The following is a 9,210-nucleotide window of genomic DNA, read 5'->3' on the forward strand; positions in this document are numbered from 1 at the left end:
TGCCCGGGGCAATTTATAAAAGGAAGCATTTAATTGAGCATTTATAAGAGGAAGTATTTAATCAGAGTGGGGTCGTGGCAGGCAGGCAGGCAGGCACAGGGCTGGAACAGTAGCTGAGAACTGACTTGCAAGGTGCAGGCAGCGCGGGAGTGGAAGACTAGACCTGGCACGGGCAAGTGTTACAGCTAAGACGGGAACGGTATCCCGGCAGCTGGGAGTCGAGGAAAACCACGAAATCACACCACACAACAAACCTCACACAAGATTTAAGACCCGGGGAGGAAGGGTGACTGCCTCTGTCTGACAGGAAACAGCAGAAAACTGAGCAGAAGACGGGCTTTATATAGCGTTTCTTGGAGGGTGGGGCAGAACTTTCCAGGATGGACTGGGTTTGGAGGGATTATGTGGTCTGATCTTGGGACAAACCCAAGGATTGGAGGAACTCTGTGGCCGGATTTTGAGCTTTTAAAACCTCCAAGCCTACCCCCAGTGATCTCTCCTCCAACAAGGCCACATCTCCTAATCCTTCCTGAACAGTCCACTAACCGAGAAACAAACATTCAAGTAGATGAGCCTATGGGGGTGATTGTCATTCAAACCACCACAGGCCATAAGACATTCAAGGGACGTCAGGATCCCACAGCTGCTGAACATCCTGGGATTTCTCAGCTCTTCAGGAGTGGGAGAGAAGTTTCAGGTAACATTCCTATTTACCAAATTTGGCACCATGTGGCAAAAGGGGAGTTAAGTCTGTCTTTCCCCCACCCCCACTTAATAACCATCAAATCAGTTTGCTTTTCTAATAGAACTCAATGGAATCTGTCATGGCTTGAATATTTTCTACATTTTATCCCAGGAAAGGATATAGTGCTGGGGGCTTTAGAATCTTTAGAGCATAGGACCTAGCAGACAGGGCTGTAGGGGTGAGGCTTGTGGGTTCCAGACGGCCCTCCCCAGCGCTCAGCCTCCCGGTTGATGCCCGGTACTAAGCCCCAGCTCAAGCTGCCACTCCATAAACTCTGCCATGACTTCCCCAAGGTGATGGACTACAGAAGTGGAAGAACTCCCCATAACTCACAGGGAGACAGTTTAGTGGTTGTGGGTGACGGTAGCCTGGGTCTTGCTCTTAACCCATCCCCAAATATCTGTCATTGGCTTGCATTCTGGGGACCTTCTGAGCACTGAGGTTATATTGTCACTGTTCAATTCTGTCTTGCTGATTCCCACTGCTTGTCTTTGTGGGAAAGGGACTTCTAAAGTCACGCCTTTTTTTTTTTTGACCTTTTAATATTTTTAATCATATGACTGTAACTATACAATTTCCACAATTTTTTATTTTAAGTTTTTATTTTTGAGATTATAATATAATTGAGACATTTCTCCTTTCCCTCTCCTTCCTCCAAACTCTTCCATATTCCTCTCCCCACTCTCCTGCAAATTCGTGGCCTCTTCTTCTTTCAGTAATTGTTATCGTATGCTGTCGGGGCAAGCCTCGACAAGATTACCTTTCTTCCAGAGTGGAGGCGCGAGAATTTAGAAATACGGTAAAGAATACAAAGACACAAACAAAAATAATAAAATGCAGAAACATATAGGATAGTATGGGGAGGGAATTTCAGTGAGTACTGAAAATCCGTCCCTTTTTAATTTCCAACAGCTTAATACACCCCTGATTTCAAATGGTAGGAGCAGAACAAAAGAACGGCATTAACATACAAATTCAAAGTCATGGGGTCCATTCATCTCTCATGCCCTTGACTCATGCCCTAGACCAAACACTGTGTGGGCAAACCACTCCCTGGCTGGAACCCCAAGTTATTTCCATAAAAGGGAACTAGAACCTAGTTGGATCCTTAGACTTTGTTTTAGGTAGAAACCAACTACTTCCCTATCTCAGGAGCATGAGGTCTGGCAAATAGCCACGTGCCGACAACAGCCTTGAGAGAGCAGAACTCTGATTTACAACTAAGTGGGACCTCTGTTTGAGTTAGAAGCACAATAATCTCAAACTCTCTGACCTTTGGCCTCTTTGGGCCTCCACAGTATGCATATATGTATATACATACATATTCCTAAATATAACCGTTCAGTCCACATCAAATTACTTGTATGTATGTTTCAAAAGCAATACAATGTTTCAAAAAAAGTTTACACGTATGCCAAAATTGCAGGTTACTGTGAAGTTGTAGCTCTAAAATATCTCCAGAGGGGCTGGAGACGTGGCTCATCAGGTAAGGGTCTGTTGTGGAATAATCTTTCTGTCCACTGTGATGATGTGACACTGATTGGTTTAATAAGAAGCTGAAGAGCCAGCAGCAAGGCAGCAAGGCAGGATTTGCAGGCAGAGAGGATGCTGGGAAGAAGGCAGAGATGCCAGGAGATGCAGAGGAAGCAGGTTGGGCAGTATAAAGATGAGGCAATGAAGCCACAAGGCAGAAAGTAAATTAATAGAAATGTGTTAATTTAAGTTATAAGAGCTAGATATAAATAAACTTAAGCTAGGGCCAAGCTTGTATAATTAATATAAGTCTCCATGTCATTTTTTTGTGAGCTGGTGGCCCCCCAAAAAGCCTGACTATAGAGTGCAGATCGCTCTTGCAGAAGAAGACTCGGGTTCAGTTCCCAGCACCCACATCAGGTGGCTCACAACCACCTATAAATCCAGTCCCAGGAGATCCAACACACTCTGGCCTCAGTGGGCACCTTCATTTGGCACACATAAACTCACCACACAAATAAAAATTTATAATTAAAAATATTTTTCAAAAATAACCTTCAGAACCTTCATCTGGCGATGGATGGATGGAGATAGAGACAGAGACCCACACTGGAGCACCGGACTGAGCTCCCAAGGTCCCAATGAGGAGCAGAAGGAGGGAGAACATGAGCAAGGAAGTCAGGAGGGGTGCACCCACCCACTGAGACAGTGGGGCTGAGCTATTGGGAGCTCACCAAGGCCAGCTGGACTGTGACTGAAAAAACATAGGATAAAACTGGACTCTCTGAACATGGCGAACAATGAGGGCTGATGGCACGGGGTTTTGATCCTACTTCATGTTCTGGCTTTGTGGGAGCCTAGCCAGTTTGGATGTTCACCTTCCTAGACCTGGACGGAGAGGGGAGGACCTTGGACTTTCCACAGGGCAGGGAACCTGACTGCTCTTTGGACTGGAAAGAGAGGGAGGGGGAGAGGAGTGAGGGGAGGGGGAAAGGGGCAGGAGAGGGTGAGGGAAATGGGAGGCTGGGAGGAGGCGGAAACTTTTTTTTTTCTCAATAAATAAATAAAAAAATAACCTTCTGGAAAATAAACATTAAGCCAGTTTGAAGATAGGATTAGAAATATAAGATTTAATAAAATGTAAAAGCAATGATTAATCAAATATAGATTCACCAGTTACATTTTAAAGTCGACGTTTTTCTCTGAAGGAGCGAAACTCAGTTTTCTGGGGCTGGCAAAAGGGGGAACACACACCCCTTCAACACGTCGGGGTCTCTCTTCTTTACTTTTTCCCTTTCACGTTTCTCCAGTGTTTTCCTTCCACACCTCCCCTTCTACGTCTTTCCTGGTGTCTTCCTCCTAACTCTCTTTATTTTTCCCTTACAGCTTCTGTACCCCAGCAAAATCTTTCAAGCCATATAAAAATGACAATGTGGAGGCGGATCTCTGTGAGTTCGAGACCAGCCTGGTCTACAAGAGCTAGTTCCAGGACAGGCTCCAAAACCACAGAGAAACCCTGTCTCGAAAAACCAAAAAAAAAAAAAAAATGACAATGTGGTTACATCCTATGTTTTAAGTGAATGATTACAATGACTACAAGTAAGAGGCAGTGTGTTTCTCATGTCTCTTACATGATCAAACATTTTACTTATTACAAGTGAAAAGCAAACCATTCCCAAGTACTCGCATGTATCCATGGCCAAGCAACCTGTTATAGATTAACAGAGTGTAAGCAAGCAAGGTAATTTTCCCAGTCAGTTCCTTTACTGGCAGGCTGCATTTTGTGGTTACAAAGAAACCATCAATCATTTTATTATTTATCTCAAAAGGTAATTATCTCAAAAGATAATCTTATAAAAAATGTTAAAAGAACCACAAATCTAAACTTTTATATATGAAAAACAATGACATCTATACTCTAAATCCTCAGGGTGAGTGCACACTCATCAACAGCTTTTTTTTATTAAATCATATCAGGAAGCTGAGGGCAGAAATGGATACAAGAAATTAATCATCACCTTTGGTCACCAACCCATCCTGGCAAGAAAGGCTTGACAGCCCGTAATAACTGGCTGTCTCTGTTCTTGTTCCCAGACCTCGATGAGTTCTTTGATCAACTACTGAAAGTGTGTCTGTCTAAATTTTCTACATCAAAGCCATTAGCAAAAACACCTTAGCCTAATTTTACTAACAGTCTGCATCTCTAAATTCTAAGGATGGTAGTTAAGTCACTAATCTGCCCTAGCAGCAATGCCTGGAAAAAGTCAGTCACTATTATTGTAAGTACCAGTAACAGCTGCCCAGTGGGGCACATAGACAGCCCCTGCCAAAACAAAAACAAAGACCTAATCCATCCAAGTCCATAGTCCCTAAATTTACTAACCCTGCTTCTGTCTTCTGTAGTTCCGCTTCTGGCTCACTGTTCTTGTTAACGAAGTGTGTCAACCCAGGATATAGCTTTATGCTAAAAACCTCATCCTGACAAAGGCCAGGGGCGACAAAGGCCTGGAGCTGCACTGGGATCTTGAACACTCTTTTAGTTATAGCTACGTCTCACGAGGTCAAACTCCAACTCTGAGACTATTGTGGGGTATTCACCAGAGAAGACTGCTTGGACATGGGTTTAAGACAACAGAAGAAAGTGACCACGAGGGACCACAGAGCAGCGCTTCCCCAGCTGATGGCTGAACACTGTGCTCAGTGGTGGGAGGAGACACAGCCCTCCACAGATCGGGGAATGAATGCAGCTCTGTCCTGTGAACCCATAGAAAAGCTAACGTAAATGATAGCACTGGGGTAAATAACTAGGTAAAAGTATTAATAGGAAGCCAACGTGGTATCAGAAGGAATACTTAGTCATTAGTATTAAAAGTGTATTAAGAAGTATTAACAATACTTGAAGTAACCGACCCACATTCATTATCTCTATTATCAGATGCTAGCCAGTGCTACAGACACCGACATGATATCCATAAGCAGCTTTGCTTTTGCAGGGCTCGTCACTCTTACATGGAATTATCATGTAAATTAGATCAGTTTTGGCCTCACTGTCCCTCCTCATTACAATGACCTAGGAAAATACAGTTGAAAACAAACTGCACCCCCCAGAGAGACCCCCATTACCTACCGTGAAGCTTTCCTTCCTGCTCTTAGCAGTGTTTATGTATGCTTTCACCTGACAGCCGGGAGTCATCCTAAAAAGTGTAAGTTCTAATGTACTGCAAATCCAGATTTTAAAACAAAGCATTGCCTTTTAAAGTGAATCCATTAGAGAATACATATAATGTATTCTCCATTGCCCACTTAAAATAGATATAAACTTTAGTATTGTGTGTGCATGATGTATGTGTGCGTGCATGTACATGCGTGTGCATGGCTGTGGTGCCAGTGTCATAGCACGCCTGTGGAGGTCAGAGACAATACTGTGCAGCCTGTTACTTTTAGGTGAGCTCCAGGGATTGGAACTCAGGTCACCAAACCTTTTTATCACTGAGCCATCTTTCCAGGCTCAACTCTGCTTTAAATTGAAAATATTGCGATGTTTCTTTTTTCTTTTCTTTTCGACCATATGCTTTTTTCTTTCTTCCTCCAAGTTTACTGGACTGTGATGTTTTATGCCTGAAAATCCACTACTTCGCTTCCTGTGACCTTAAGATCCTAGGTATAGAAAAAGAAAATAACTATTTTGAGTTAGCATTATTTGTGGCATATACCTGATTAAAACATGACACAGCCTGCAAGATGCTTCAGCTGATGAGGCATCTGCTTCCAAGTCTGATGACCAGAGTTCGATCCCCAGTACCCACAAAGTGGAAACAAAGGACTCCTGCACACTGTTCTGATCTCTGCATGTGCATGTACACACACACACACACACACACACGGGTATACAGATACACACAATAAGGACAAATTTTGTTAAAAGGCAAGTTTTGACTAATTCAAAGCAAAATGTTAGGTACTGGTGCTAGGGCCTGTGAGTCCGGAGAACGGAAGAGGGAACAGTACTGAAATTTCACCGAGGAAAGTATAGGAGGTGCTAAGACGGAGCTTGAAGACACTAGTGCTGGGGTTAGAACGGCTTGCTGCTATACTCAGGGTTACAGGCTAGGTTAGGACTAGAGTTAGGGTTAGGAGTAGGCCAAAGGTTGCTCGATCTAGAACTCCATTCAGGGTCAGGACTAGGGTTAGATAGATATGGGACAGAGTTAAGGTTAGAGCTAGGGCTAAGCGTGGGGGAGGGGGAGGGTTAATGTTAAGTATCAGAAAACGTTTAGTGTTGGGGCTGGGGTCATGGAGGAGTCAGTGTTATCATTAAATCTGAAGGCTGGGGTTACATAATATTATTTACATACGCATGCTCATAATTTACGATTTTCATTGCATGCCTATGTTTTGCCAGCATGCATGGCAGTGTACCACATTGAGTTTATGGTGTCTCTGCCTGGGATGCCTGGGACTGGAGTTATAGATGGTGGTGAGCCACCGCGTTGGTGCCAGGAAGTGAACTTTAGTCTCCTGCAGCAGCGGTTAAATGAGTCACTTATCTCCCAGCCTCATTTATTATCTTTAAAACAATCTCCCACCACTAGGTTTTATGGGCCACTGAAAGACAACCCAGCAGCACCTTCTAATACTCTCTAGGCACGGAGAGGAAGGTACAACGAGCAGAGTTTCCTGCAGACTTGCTCTTAGCAACTCAAGAACGAGAAGCAAAGAACCTGCAACTGTTTTTCATTCTCTTAATAGGAGTTGCTAGGACACAGAGCATGGTCCAGCAGGTGGCCCTGGGGAGCATCGGCAGCAACCTGCCCAGGAGGCTCCAATCCTCTCCCAAGCAAGCAATCATATGCTGACTCCATCAATGCTAGACAACCACTCGGCTGGGTAGAGTGACAACTGGCATTTGATTTGAGTGGCTCATCTAGGGATGTGGCTAGGCGGAGGCGGAGGCAGAAATGAGGCCAGGCTACGCATGGTGGCATGCGTCTTTAATCCCGGCACTTGGAAGGCAAAGATAAATCTCTGAGCTCGAGGTCTGCCATGGGTTAAGGACGAGAAAATTAGGAGTAAACATCCAGTAAGAAATAAACAGGAAATGAATGTAGGGTACGGGGTATAGTTGGGTGGTGGGTATGTGCTTGGCACACCCAAACCTAGGTTCAATCCCCAACATCAAAAAAAAAAAAACAAAAAACAATTCAACGCCCCCCCCCCCCCCCCCCCCCCCCGCAACACACAATAACAAAGATAGGAAACACAGAGGGAGCACACAGAGGGAGCATGGCTATGTGCTCCTCATCTACTCTGCAGGCCCAGGTGGGGTTGGGGAGAGGTCCGAGTCAGCACAGTCCCAGAGGCCAGCTCCGGAAGACTTTCTAGTCACATGAAACATGAATCCTTTTCTCTGACAGGCAGAAACCAGTTCAGATTAGGGTCCTCTAGCAATCCGGAGTTATCACGTGGCTAATTATTCAAATAAAAGGAAACACGTGTATTTTTCTGCAGTCGGAACTGTAAGAATTTAAAGAGTTTTTTTTAAATATGAAAATCAAGATCAGTACATCACTGCTGTAATGTAGGCCTACTTTTCTGAGAAAACCTAGCAATTCAAACCAGTTAAATTGTGCCTAGTGACCATTTCCTCTTGATTAGGTCCGAAGGACACTCCAATTCCCCAAAAGGCAATCCAGAATTCAGCTCACCTGACTACAGGAGGCTTTCTGGCGGTTGGATAAAAGCCAGCCTTCCTCAGGAACTTGTGAGGCCAGCTCCCCTCTACCAAACGCAGCCATCTCCTTTACCTTTGTCCCACCCCTCCACCCCCGCAATTCCTCGGTACCGCGATATCTGTGACACATTTCAAAGTCCACCCCAGCAAGCCAGCCCTTCCCACCTCCTTCCCAACCCTAAACTCTCAGATACAGGGCTCCCCTCCCAGCTACTCAGACTCCGAACCTGCTCTTCTCCCCAGGCTCCGTGCTCTCTCTGTTCCGCTTCTTTCACTGTTTTCTCTATTCTCTGCACCCTGCTAGTCTCCCTCTGGCAGATATCCCTGGTTACATGCAGTCTGCTTCTTTCTCTTTCTGCTCTGGCCTCTTCCAGATACCTTATAACACCTGATTTTTGATAAAGAAGCTAAAATTATACAATGGAAAAATGAAAGAATCTTCAACAAATGGTGCTGTCATAACTGGATGTCAACCTGTAGAAGAATGAAAATAGATCCATATCTATCGCCATGCACAAAATTCAAGTCCAAATGAATTAAAGACCTCAATATAAATCTGACCACACTGACTTTATAAAGTGGGAAGTAGCCTTCAATGCATGGGCACAGGAGACCACTTCCTACATCTAACCTCAGTACCACAGACAATAAGAGCGACAATAAATAAATGGGACCTCCTGAAACTGAAAAGCTTCTATAAAGCCAAGGACACGGTCAATAAGACAAAAAGGCAGCCTACTGAATGGGAAAAGATCTTCACCAACCCCACATCAGACAACATACTGATCTCCAAAATATATAAAGAACTCAAGAAATTAGACATTAAAATTCTAAATAACCCAATTAAAAAATGGTGTACTGAACTAAACAAACAGAGAATTCAACAGAAGAATTTCAATTGACCAAAAGATACTTAAGGACATGTTCATCTTCCTTTGCTATCAGGGAAATGCAAATCAGAACAACTATGAGATACCACTCACACCTGTCAGAATGGCCAAGATCAAAAACACTAATGATAGCTTATGCTGGAGAGGATGTGGAGTAAGGGGAGCACTCATCCCTTGCTGGTGGGAATGCAAACTTGTGCAATCACTTTGGGAATCAGTGTGGTGGTTCCTCAGAAAATTGAGAATCAACCTACCTCAGGATCCAGCAATACCACTCTTGAAAATATAACTAAAAGATGCTCAATCATACTACAAAATCATTTGTTCAACTATGTTCATAGCAGCATTATTTGTAATAACCTGGAAACAAC

This window comes from Microtus oregoni, unplaced genomic scaffold (genome assembly GCF_018167655.1).
Source record: "Microtus oregoni isolate MIOR12 unplaced genomic scaffold, Mior012 000010F_ref0000083, whole genome shotgun sequence".
Classification (NCBI taxonomy): Eukaryota; Metazoa; Chordata; class Mammalia; order Rodentia; family Cricetidae; genus Microtus; species Microtus oregoni.